At 37.4% G+C, this 12,860-nt stretch overlaps 1 long non-coding RNA gene across 1 annotated transcript; it reads right to left on the bottom strand.

The window, feature by feature from the left end:
• Window positions 1-6,855: 6,855 nt before the first annotated feature.
• Window positions 6,856-12,307, bottom strand: LOC142524636 (uncharacterized). Its single transcript, XR_012814923.1, has 2 exons — window positions 12,206-12,307; window positions 6,856-7,607 (listed from the first exon to the last, which is right to left on the bottom strand). It is a non-coding gene; the product is annotated as an uncharacterized LOC142524636 (long non-coding RNA).
• Between the last annotated feature and the right edge of the window lie 553 nt (window positions 12,308-12,860).

The following is a 12,860-nucleotide window of genomic DNA, read 5'->3' on the forward strand; positions in this document are numbered from 1 at the left end:
CTATGTCCTCTGGCTTAATTTACTGGAATCAAAACAGCCTTGCACAACATTTTGCTTCCCTTATGCACTGGGGAAATACCAACTGGTTGGTATCGCAAATATAGGTTTTCAACGTCTAATGGAATGAATCATGTCTGTATATGATTACGAAACTTTGGAATAACTGATAACCTGACATGATGTGGCCTTTTTCATTTTTAGAAATACTAATAAAATCTTGTTACAAATTGCTTGTAGAATAAAAGAACTTTTTTTCTTCCTTTAAAGTATACTGAGTGAATATTTGTTGATAACTGTTGGATAAAAAAACTAATAGGCGTCTAGGTGGTTGGTTTTGGGTGATTTTGCCTTTGATGATGGGAAGGTGGTTGATTTACGAGGTAGGCTGACTAAGAGAGGAGGGAGGTAGCTATCAGGAAGATCGAAGTAGATGAGGGAATTGATTTTAAATTGTGGGGATACATATCTATTGCCAGTGTTCTGAACATATTCTGAGATTGCAATTTTTTAAGCTTCTTATGTTCAAGAAAATAAAAAACTATAAGTATCATTGCCTCTATAAAGCTCTTACATATTTTAATTTTCCTCGTTGTTACCCTGGTTTCATGTGTGTTGTCATTTGTTGTCATAAACTTGCACTTCATTGTGTGCTTTATGTGTTTCAATTGTCGTCTTTTTATCAATATTTTTAAATGGCTGTGCAGCATCACTTAGCGTTTTTTTCTTTTTTCCACTGATTCGAATGTTGTGGAGGCTTCTCTACAAACTTTGGCTACATTTTTCAAGAAACCTAATACAAAATACATTTTAAGATATGCTTCTCTACGTTCAAGATTATTTGCTTTTGCCCAGGGATGGAGGTATATTAGTGAAGTTTTGTGGACTGAAATTGGCAGTTGGCATTTGAAAAATATGGTTCACTTTTTGAAATAAATTAGACACATTGAATGACCATAGTCCTTCTAGATTGCATCATATTGTTCTAGCTTCTTTTATATCATTACCAATCATTACATGTATAGCAACACTCAATTTGTTGTTTCTAGTATGAAAAGATGCTGAAAATAAGATAGTTGTCACTTAACGCTAAAGTATAAGAAATATTTCAAGCCATCCTTCTGCTTGAAATAATTGTCTGATGGGCTGTCTAAAAGCTCAACCAGCTGCGCCATACAAACAAACTGATAAAGGTGGGAAATTGTTTAGAAGGAGGGATTGAATAAACACTTTCGATTTTCAATACATTTTCGACTGATGAGTCAGTTTAGTAATAAACTGATACTCAGGAATCTTGAAAGTCAATATTAATCAGTTAACAAATAGTGTGCAGAAACAAACTGACTGATAGATATAATATAAACTGACAAGATTTTATGGATGTTTGGAGATTTAAAACACTTCTACATCACCCTTCTATCTCAAGGATATGATATATACTAAAAAACTTTGATCGATACAACGGTTTTACAGACCAACTTCAGTTTTGGACTTAACAATGCCAAACTGAAACTCTTAGTGACAAACTTGTTTACAATACTCAATATAACTGAATTAATCTAACACAACTGATCTCTTCAAGATCGAGTAATATAGTTTGTGTTGAAAGCTCAAAGTATAGCTTGAAAGCTATGAATGTATACAAAAAGCGTGAGCTTTTATGTTTGCAAGGATTTCAGCAGAGTAACTGAATCGATATTTGTTCAGAGACTTCAGGAGTTCAAGTATGCAAGAATTACGAGAGTTCTTCTTCAGTTGCTCTTGTCTGCTATTTATAGGCTTCCCTCCAACGATAATATTAAATACAATTTGAAGCTTTCTATTCGTTGCATGTCACGTCAACATTCTTCTGACAGTCGTACACTACAGCTTTTCTGAAATGCGGCGATCCCACTACTCGTTACAGTCAGCTTTTGTCGGTTGAATGTCTTAACTGATGACGTGTACAATTGAGGGATCAGCTGATTGAATGTAGTTGATAAGCTCAAAACTATTTGTAGTATCATTCAGTTGTCTGCATAGTTCAGTTGCTGGTTCAGTTGCCGTCGAAAATCTGCGTATTATCCTTTAGTTAATGGCAACCGATAGTTTGCATATTTTAGATCAGTTATCATTCTTTTAGATCAGTTTAGACGCTCAATTTGTCAAACATCCGAAATTTAGTTTCAACACAAACATATTTATTTCTCATAACAACCACACCTGAATAGAAAATTCATAAAGGACTATGCCAAGAAAAAGGAAGACTGATGTTGAAAAATTACTCATATCTTCATTAACACGGTAAAAAAACAAAAACAAAACCAGATTCATTTTTGCTTGTTGGTTTACCTAAAATTGGGACTACATTTTTCATAAAAAATTTGGGCCACTCATGACGAGAACTAAAACACCAAAATTATTCAGATTCATATGTCGTGATGAACACAATTTGCATCCGAAGATCACTCATACCTGAGATCAAATTTGTAAAATGAGTACACCAAGAATATGTCACTTAGAAGATACACATTAGAATTGTCATCCCGGAGCATGACCAGTTAGTTCTTACCTTGAAATGAAAAGAATAAAAATTGTGTGAACAATTTCATCCTGCATCAGGATACGGTGTAAACAAGTGTCCAAGTAACATTCCAGTCAAGTGTACCTCATCCTTGTCGATCATACCTTTCCCCTCCCTGAGCTTAGTAAATCTTCTTGACCGATCCAAACTTACTTACTACGGAAGACATAACAATCTTAAGAATGAAAAATATGATAAAAAAATTTAAAACTATTATTAGTCATGAAAATTTTCTTCTTCTCAACGGATGTTTTCAGAAAACTGACTCCTAAACTTCTCACTTTGGTCACAACTGAAATTGAATAAGAGGCCAATTGTAACCAAAGTATACTGGTAAAACATTAAATACAGACCAAGTCCCGAAATTAATGTTATGCATCGAATTGAATAGGATCAGCCACTTTGTTTCATTTTAATTCATTGCTGATACAAAAATGAAATCCTTGTAAATGTTTCCTACCCTGTAAAAAAGAAAAATCTTTCACACCATACTTTGAAAGATACATCTGACAAACAAGATCAGACCTCCTTTCAACCATTGTTGTTCAATGCCTCCATAGAAGATTCTCTTTACTGTACCGTTTGACAAACAAGAACAGACCTCCTATTGCTTGGGAGACATTACTGACACACGCCAAGATTACAACCGAATAATAATCGGCAAACCTATTAAAGAACATTTGACTCATGAGATACCCTTGATTGTTGATGGAAAATACTACGTTGATATGACAGCTATATAGATTGGACATGTCATTTTGGACATCGAGATAGGTATTCTTAAAAGAAATACAAGTGAACATAAAGGCGGGATGGAAGTTGACATTGGCTCCACCTTCTCTCTTTTTTACTGAAGTGGTATACAATCCCTTCGTAGTTGCAATCAGAAAGCTCATAGATGATCTTTCGCTCGATGGATACTACCACAAACCTAGTATATTGTGTTACAAAGGAAGCTTTCGTAAAGACCTGGCAGAATTCCCGATAGTAGGATTCTGGTTTGGTAAAAAGGCTTATATGGAGTTTTGGACTGGAAGTCTGTTTCAACAGTTGGAGGATGGAGCCTTCTGCCTCGCTTTCATGACAATTGAAGATTTGAATGAAACTTTTGACTTTGGCATTCTAAGAATTCTACTGCAACAAGGATATTCATATCATATGATCTTCAGGCTTCGACTTTTTCATTCCAAACAATGGATTGCTCTTCTGCTGATGTTAATATTCATGACGAGTTATACAATAACACATATTGATGTTCCGATAGTTCATAAAGTGATAGCTTGGATTCTTTCAACTGTAAAAATGTAGTCTTTCATGAAGAATATTAATTTCATGATGTGTTGTAGAATATAGTCTAAACTTTCAACCTTAGTTTTGATGTTTGCTTGGCATGAGTCTTTTTGAATTTTCTATCTTAGGTCTAGCAGTTATGACAAATGCATGTGTTTGTCTATAGGTGCAGATGGTTGAAGCTTTTAGACCGCCAAAGCAGATTGATTGAGTGTTGCTTTACAAGTAATGATTTGTAATGGTATAAAAAAAGCTAGAACAATATGATGCAATCTAGAAGGACTAATGGTCATTTAATGTGTCTAATTTATTTCAAAAAGTGAACCAACTTTTGCAAATGCAAACTGTCAATTACAATCCACAAACCTTCGCTAATATACCACCATCCCTGGGCAAAAGCAAATAATCTTGAATGTAGAGAAGCATCTCTTTTAAAATGTATTTTGTATTAGGTTTTTTGAAAAAAACAGCCAAAGTTTGTAGAGAAAGAACATCCGAATCAGTGGAAGAAAGCAAAAACGCTAAGTGATGCTGCACAGCCATTTAAAAATATTGATAAAAAGACGGCAATTGAAACACATAAAGCACACAATGAAGTGCAAGTCTATGGCAACAAATGACAATAACACGTGCATTTGTCATAACTGCTAGACCTAAGATAGAAAATTCAGAAAGAATCTTGCCAAGCAATCAACGAGACTAAGGTTGAAAGTTTAGATTATATTCTACAACATATCATGAAATTAATATTCTTCATGGAAGACTACATTTTTACAGTTGAAAGAATCCAAACTATCACTTTATGAACAATCGGAACATCAATATGTGTGATTCTATAACTCGCCATAAATCTTAACATCAGCGGCAGAGTCTTCCAATTATTTGGAATGAAAAGTCGAAGCCTGAAGATCATAGGATATGTAATATTCTTACTGCAGTAGAATTCCTAGAATTCGAAATTCAAAAGTTTCATTCAAATCTTCAATTGGCATGAAAGCGAGGCAGAAGGCTCCGTCCCCCAACTATTGAAACAAACTTCCAGTCCGAAACTCCATATAAGGCTTTTTACCAAACCAGAATCGTACTATCGGGAATTATGTCAGATCTATACGAAAGCTTCCATTGTAACACAACATACTAGGTTTGTGGTAATATCGATCGAGCGAATGATCATCTATGAGCTTTCTGATTGCAATTATAAAGGGATTGTATACGACTTCTGTCACGTCCCGAGACCGGGGTTAATCGACACTGGCGTTATTCAACGATCACATAATTGTTAAACAACAAGCCTCGTAGTACAGTATAAACCAAAACCAGTTTATATCATAAATACCATAAAATGGAATCATCTTTACAATAGTAGCTCTAAAAACGATAAAAATCTGCGGAAGCGTTTATAACTTGAATTAAAAACTCACGAGAACATATTCTTAATTAAAATTCTTCATTTGTCCACTATCAGTCCAAAAACTGATGTCTGATTCTTCTTTCTCTATTTTTTCTTCTGATTTATCAGGGGGGGTAAGGTAAGGGGTGAGTATTTTGGGAAATATCCAGCCCCAAAATACTCAGCAAGTGGGGGCCGTTCGAGCACCACATATAAATATTTACCTCATTTTTCGAAAATAACACATAAACACATCATACTTTTCATAACATAACATCATATTCATATCATAACAGCACTGCGATTTTTTCACCTTCTATTGTTTACTGATATCAGTCCCTAAGTTTTAATCCTTTAAGGGGGGGACGAGGCAATAAAACGGTTCTATCCCACCGTGAAGGGCCATATGTTGGAATTCCACCCATTTTCAGGTAATCCTCACAGTGTCAACACGTAAACGTACCAAAATTTAAAAAGACGTAGAGACAGAACGACGGTGCTCGACCGAATTTTTCAAAAAACAAAATAATTCGTACGCAATATATTTTAAAACAAGCCCACTTACCTTAGACCTGAAAAAAAACATGAAGAATTTGAAAATCCTAGAAGAATCATGCAATTGACACTTCAAAAACGCAACAGCAGCATCGTCGGGAAAATCAGCCGTCTTGAAAAATTCTTTGCGCCTTATTGAACCGTTGGATCGGGCTCAAAATTTCACAGTACGTTCATACATTTGTCACATAAATTATTAACGATGGAGATCGGGTTTGGAAGTAGTTTTAACATGTTTATGGATGAAGAACCGTAGGTATACTGTTTCCCACCTAGAATCGGAGCAGTTTTCTTGCATAGGATATAAACAAAAAACTAACCGTTGGATTTGGCCGAAATTTGAATATGTTGTTCGAAACATATTGAAGCATATTCTGAACGGTGAAGATCGGATTCCGAGTACCTTAGCGAGAGAAACGAATTTCTGACTATGGACAGAATTTTGATGACCCGTGCAGAATTTTTGGAGAGGAATTTCGAAAATTGGAGAGCAAAAACTCGTGATTGAATCTTATATCTTTATCTGATATCATTTATCTTTATCTGATGTGCAAATTCTGAATGAGAGCTTCTCCTATTTATAGGGGTTGGCTGCTATCGTGATCGAGTGATATCGCGCGTTTGAATTCTGAATCAAATCTTTATCTAGAATCGATATCATATCAAATCTTATATCTTTATCTGATATCAATATCCTATCAAATCTTAGATCTTGGTTTATTTATCCCAAAATTAGGCTTATCATAAAAATTCTTATCACCAGAAAATTCGGGGTTTCACAACTTCAGGAAAAAAGAGAAGGTGGAGCTAGTATAAACTGCCATCTCGCCTTTATGTTCACTTGTATTTCTTTTAAGAAGACATAACTCGATTTACAAAATGACATGTCCAATTTGTATAGCTGTCATATCTACGTAGTATTTTCCATCAACAATCAAGGGTATCTCATGAGTCAAATGTTCTTTAATAGGTTTGCCGATTATTAGTCGGCTGTAATCGTGGCGTGTGTCAGTATTGCGTCCCAAGCAATAGGAGAATTTGGTTGAAGAAGTTTGAGCTAGCAATGAATATGTATTGTTGCAAAATCCTAAAATGTCATCCGACAGTAACTGTGTTGCATTCGAAGCAGCCGAATACAATACCATTCAAAATGGCTTCATCATTGCCAAAAAAGAGAACCGTCTGTACCCCCAAAGTCAAAGGTTTCTTGAGACAAATGGCCATTGGTCTTGATTCCCTTTGCGTAACGCTGGTCGTATTGGCATCGGTGGAACATATCGCATTTTAAATAATAAGCATCATAGAAATGAGAGGTGCAATCTTCGGCTTTGTAAGTGGAAGAGTTTCTCGAGTCATACATCGGGTTTTTTTCATTTAGACTATCTGGACGACAGTGAATCCAGAGTAGACTACTCCCCGTATCAAGATAAAGATATTGATCAACACTGTGTGGTCCGACTTTGACGTGGACAAGAAATCCCTTCTGTGCAAGGGTTAAGCGGGAGCTGACATAGTCTCAAAATGTTGGGAAGAGTGGAGGAATACATTCCAAAAAGATTCATATTGAACAATCTCATCAAGAGCATCATTGTTATATCTAGGGTTGTAGAAGGGTGATAGAATGAAATTCATGTGAATGAGCCTGGTCACCAGGCGAGGAGGGGAATGAACTTCACTGGCACATACCACATGTATTGTTGTGCAAAGAGAGCATTGGAATGGAAAAACAAATTTGATTCATAGCTCGATGTGGTTCAGAAATTTAATACCTGAATCATAAATAAGAAAAGTAGAACTCCAAATTTCAGCATCCTGCAGAAAACAGTCAAAACTTATAAACCTGATATTCATGAAAATGAAAAAACATCAACATCTGGCTATTATAACATGTAATTTTGAGTCAAAGACTTTCAATATAATAACATATTTAGTTTAATTGTTAGCAATCTAAGTCAAAGTAAGAAATCAAGGAATATAAGTGCACACAGCGGAAGGAACCAACAGGGAGTTAGTTAGATAAAAGACATGTGATCGAAGTTAGGTCTCTTAAAAATAGGTAGACTATAAAAGGTGCCAAAATGAAGTGTGTGAACAGAGTATTGTTTGAGTCTTCCTCATTCTGACTTTGAGATACACGCTACAAAAGAAGAGAGAAAGCTTTGAGATGAGAGTTCAAGAGTGAATTTCCTTTTGAGGAAATAAAATGAAATTCAAAAGTGAATTCTTGAATAGCTTGTATCTCTGTGTTGCGTTGGCATCTCCCATGGTTGTAGGTCAACTTCATAATCTGTTATTCAAAGGCTTAAATCCATAGCATATATTTGAGTTTCAGAAATTGATGTGATACGCTTTTCGAGTGCGTGATTGAATGATAAAAAGAACATATTCTGAACTCGTGAAGGCGTTTATTAGATTCCTGATTAATTTCTCAACAAAGATGAAGCAATATATGGTTCAAATAGAAACGACTACTGTCACGACCTAGCCCACTTGTCATATTTTCCACTGCGGCTCGTGGCCTCACGGCTTTAAAACGTGTCAAAAGGGGTTGATACACGCTCATTTAAATGCCCAACATCTCTCCCGTTGTTTAGCGAAGTGGGATTTCGCATAAGGGTCTTCACCCCCCTCTTTCGGGACTCAGCGTCCTCGCTGAGGTTTGTCCCACCATCCCAAACCCACGCGGAGTTGCTCTGATACCAAAGGTAATTGACATTTGGTATCAGAGCGACTCCATATGGGTTTGGGATGGTGGGGCAAACCTCAGCGAGGACGCTGAGTCCCGAAAGTGGATGTGAAGGCCATTAGGCGAAATCTCACATTGCTAAACCACGAGAGAGATGCTGGGCATTTAAATGAGCGTGTAGCAACCCCTTGTGACGTGTTTTAAAGCTTTGAGGCCTCGGGACGAAACGGAAAATATCACAAGTGGGTTGGGCCATGACATTTGGTATAAGAGCGACTCCGTGTGAGTTTGGGATGGTGGAGCAAAACTCAGCGAGGACGCTGCTGAGTCTCAAAAGGGGGGGTGAAGGCCCTTAGACAAAATCCCACATCGCTAAATCACTGGAGATATATTGGGGATTTAAATGAGCGTGTAGCAACCCCTTGTGACGCGTTTTAAAGACATGAGGCCTCTAGTCGAAGCGGAAAATATCACAAGTGGGCTAGACCCGTGACATTTGGTATCATAGTGGCTCCGCGTGAATTTGAGATAGTGGGGCAAATCTCAGCAAGGACGCTGAGTCCCGAAAGGGGGTGGTGAAGACTCTTCGGCGAAATCTCACATCGCTAAACAAGGAGAGAGATGCTATGCATTTAAATGAGCGTGTAGCAACCCATTGTGACGCGTTTTAAAGCCTTGAGGCCTCAGGTCGAAGCGGACAATATCACAAGTGAGTTGAGCCGTGACATTTGATATCAGAGCGACTCCGTGTGGGTTCGAGATGGTGGGGCAAACCTCAGCATGGACACTGAGTCCCGAAAGGGGGGTTGAAGGCCTTAGGCAAAATCTCACATCGCTAAACAACGGAGAGAGATGCTGTGAATTTAAATGAGCGTGTAGCAATCCCTTGTGACGTGTATTAAAGCCATGAGACCTCGGGTCGAAACGGATAATATCACAAGTGGGCTGGGCCGTGACATTTGGTATCAGAGCAACTCCGCGTGAGTTTGGGATGGTGGGGCAAACTTCAGCGAGGCCGCTGAATCCCGAACGGGGAGGGTGGGGGGGGAAGGCCTTAGGCGAAATCCCACATCGCTAAACTACGAGAGAGATGCTGGGCATTTAAATGAGCGAGTAGCAACCCCTTGTAACGCGTTTTAAAGCAGTGAGGCCTCGGGCCGAAGCGAACAATATCACAAGTGGACAGGACCCTGACATTTAGTATCAGAGCGACTCCGCATGAGTTTGGGATGGTGGGGCAAAACTCAGCGAGGACGCTGCTGAGTCTCGAAAGGGGGGGTAAAGGCCTTGAGACGAAATCCCATATCGCTATACCACTGGAGATATATTGGGGATTTAAATGACCGTGTAGCAACCCTTTGTGACGCGTTTTAAAGCCGTGAGGCCTCTGGTCGAAGCGGACAATATCGCAAGTGAGCTAGACCGTGACATTTGCTAACAGTGTGAAGACCCCGAAAATCTACATGGCTTAGTGGCTAATTAAACATGACTTAGTGACATAAAAACATGGCTTAGTAGTTGAATGATCATGGAGTAATGGCTTGAGACATAAGATCATGGAGTAGTGGGGTGCCTTACCAATTCTCTATAAAAGGGCACCAATTATCATACATAAATCACTCCAAGTTTCTATCAATTTTCGAGTGCTAAAACTCCGACCAAATCCAGAAAGTTTTTCTCGTCGTTTTAGACATCGAAATCCGATCTCCACCGTTCAGAATACACCTACACGTGTTTTGAGCAACATATCCAAATTTCAGATCGATCCAACGGTTTAGTTAGGTGCAAACATTTTTTTCAAGGTGACTGATTTTTGGTGTCAAACTTCAAATTGTTTATTTCAAGATTTTCGGAACAATTTCTCAAGTAAGTGGGTTTTTGATTTATTTTTATATGCACTTGCATTTCATAAGTGTACTATTTGCTATATGTAAAAAGACATGTTTGTTCTTCATAAGTATGTCCATGTTTGTACAAAAAGAAGTATGTATGTTTTGAAATTCGATCGACATATGTTATTCTTTCGATTTGTTAAATGATATTTGAAAGCATGTTTGAGAAAAATATTTTTGAAGGCACTATTATGATTCATATTTGAAATGGTCAGGAAATTTCGACATTTGCTTTGATTTGATATGACCCTGATGCAGTGGGATATAATAACTGATACTATGGTCTCGCCCCATTAGAGGATATAACTTAGAGAACTGATCAGTTAGCCATGTAAAATAAGATGATTATCAGTGCCATTTGTTTGAATTGATATAATATGATTTGAACATGCTATCTGTCTTCGAATAATATACGCATTTGTTATCAACTATAATCGATCGGCCCCTATTTACTGAGTATTTCTCCAAATACTCATCCCTTACTTCCTCCCCTTAGATAAGAACAAAGAAAAAATTGAGGAAGAAGAACAAGAATATTTTTGGAGATGATGATGAAGCCAATTCAATCCAAGACCAGTCTTGTTATTCTGTCTTTTAGTTAATTATCATGTTTTACGCTTCTGCATTCTGTTTTAATCGCATTGTAAAGACAATTATTTAATTATGAAATAGACTGGTTATTTTGATTACTACGAGGCTTGTTGTTTACAAATTATGTGATTTTGAAACAATGTCCGGTGTCGACTAACCCCGGTCTCGGGGCGTGACAATCAGAGCGACTCCGCGTGAGTTTGGGATGGTGGGGCAAACTTAGCGAGGACGCTGTCCCGAGAGAGGGGGTGAAGGCCTTAGGCGAAATCCCGCATCGCTAAATCACGGGAGAGATGTTGGGCATTTAAATGAGCATGTAGCAACCCCTTGTGACACGTTTTAAAGCCGTGAGGCCTCGGGCCGAAGCGGACAATATCACAAGTGGGCTGGACCGTGACATTTGGTATCAGAGCAACTTCACGTGAGTTTGGGATAGTGGGACAAACCTCAGCGAGGACGCTGAGTCCCGAAAGAGGGGGGTGATGGTCCTTAGGCGAAATCTCACATCGCTAAACCACGTGAGAGATGTTGGGCATTTAAATAAGCATGTAGCAACCCCTTGTGATGCGTTTTAAAGCCGTGAGGCCTCGGGCCGAAGCGGACAATATCACAAGTGGGCAGAGCCCGTGACATTTGGTATCATAGCGACTCCGCGTAGGTTTGAGATGGTGGGGAAAATCTCAGCGAGGACGTTGAGTCCCGAAAGGGGGTGGTGAAGGCTCTTCGGCGAAATCCCACATCGCTAAACAACGGGGGAGATGCTGGGCATTTAAATAAACGTGTAGCAACCCCTTGTGACGCGTTTTAAAGTTGTGAGGCCTCAGACCAAAGCGGACAATATCACAAGTTGGCTGGGTCATGACAACTAGCTCAAACTCATTGTTTTCGAAGAAAAATGAATCTGATTAATTTGTGGAGCTCAGAAGCAACTCAATGTTCTCGAAAAAGTATACGATCGTGATTTCCATTAACGTACTACGTACAAGGATCGATAAGGCCTATAGAAATCGTGACATCCTTTACATAACACAACAACACATTCCTGCAATGCCTATTAAGATACCAAACACCAGAGAAAACACTACACAGCACATTTACGGACAAAGTTTTCAATGAATCTATCCACCACAAACTCACTGTTACACATATAGATATACCGAGAAGAATCGCATTCACATTTTCCAACAAATTTGAACACAGAGAATCGATCGCATTCACATTTTCAAGAAAATTTCAGATACCTGTCTTGATTGATAGTTCGTAGATTTCTGTTGATAGTTCGTTGATTTCTGGGGCGATGAACTGAGCTACTTCATACAGCTTTCGTGCTGATGTAAAGAGCGACTAGAAGAACGGTTTCCCGTTTTTTATATGTTCATTCTATTCCTAACTAACTAATTAAGTTTTGAATTATTAATTATTATTTTGTAAAAAATAAAAAGTGATATATCATAACATATTTTAAAAATGTTAAAATTGATATTCATTTTCTTTATAATTAATATTATATAACACCATCTTTTTTGCTTAAATTAGTTTAGCTTCTAATTTATACAATCTTCTATTTATTTGCACCACAAACTAAAATATTCATGTATTATTGAGATGATAAAAATCAAATCAATGATATGAAAAAAAGAGGAGAACTACAAATAATATATATATATATATATATATATATATATTGTTTTACAAATAAGTCAACATGACATGAAAATTTTGATGATTCAATTTTATTTAATTACTAAATAACCAATATTATTTTATCGTTATTTTACTTTTCGTTTTTTCGTTGAACGAATATCAGATTTTGTTCATATTTTATAATAACATGTTTTAGTTGGTCAATTAGATGCAATTAGGTTGTTCATTGAATATATAATCTAATAATGATGA

This window comes from Primulina tabacum, chromosome 14 (assembly GCF_025594145.1).
Source record: "Primulina tabacum isolate GXHZ01 chromosome 14, ASM2559414v2, whole genome shotgun sequence".
Taxonomy (NCBI): domain Eukaryota; kingdom Viridiplantae; phylum Streptophyta; class Magnoliopsida; order Lamiales; family Gesneriaceae; genus Primulina; species Primulina tabacum.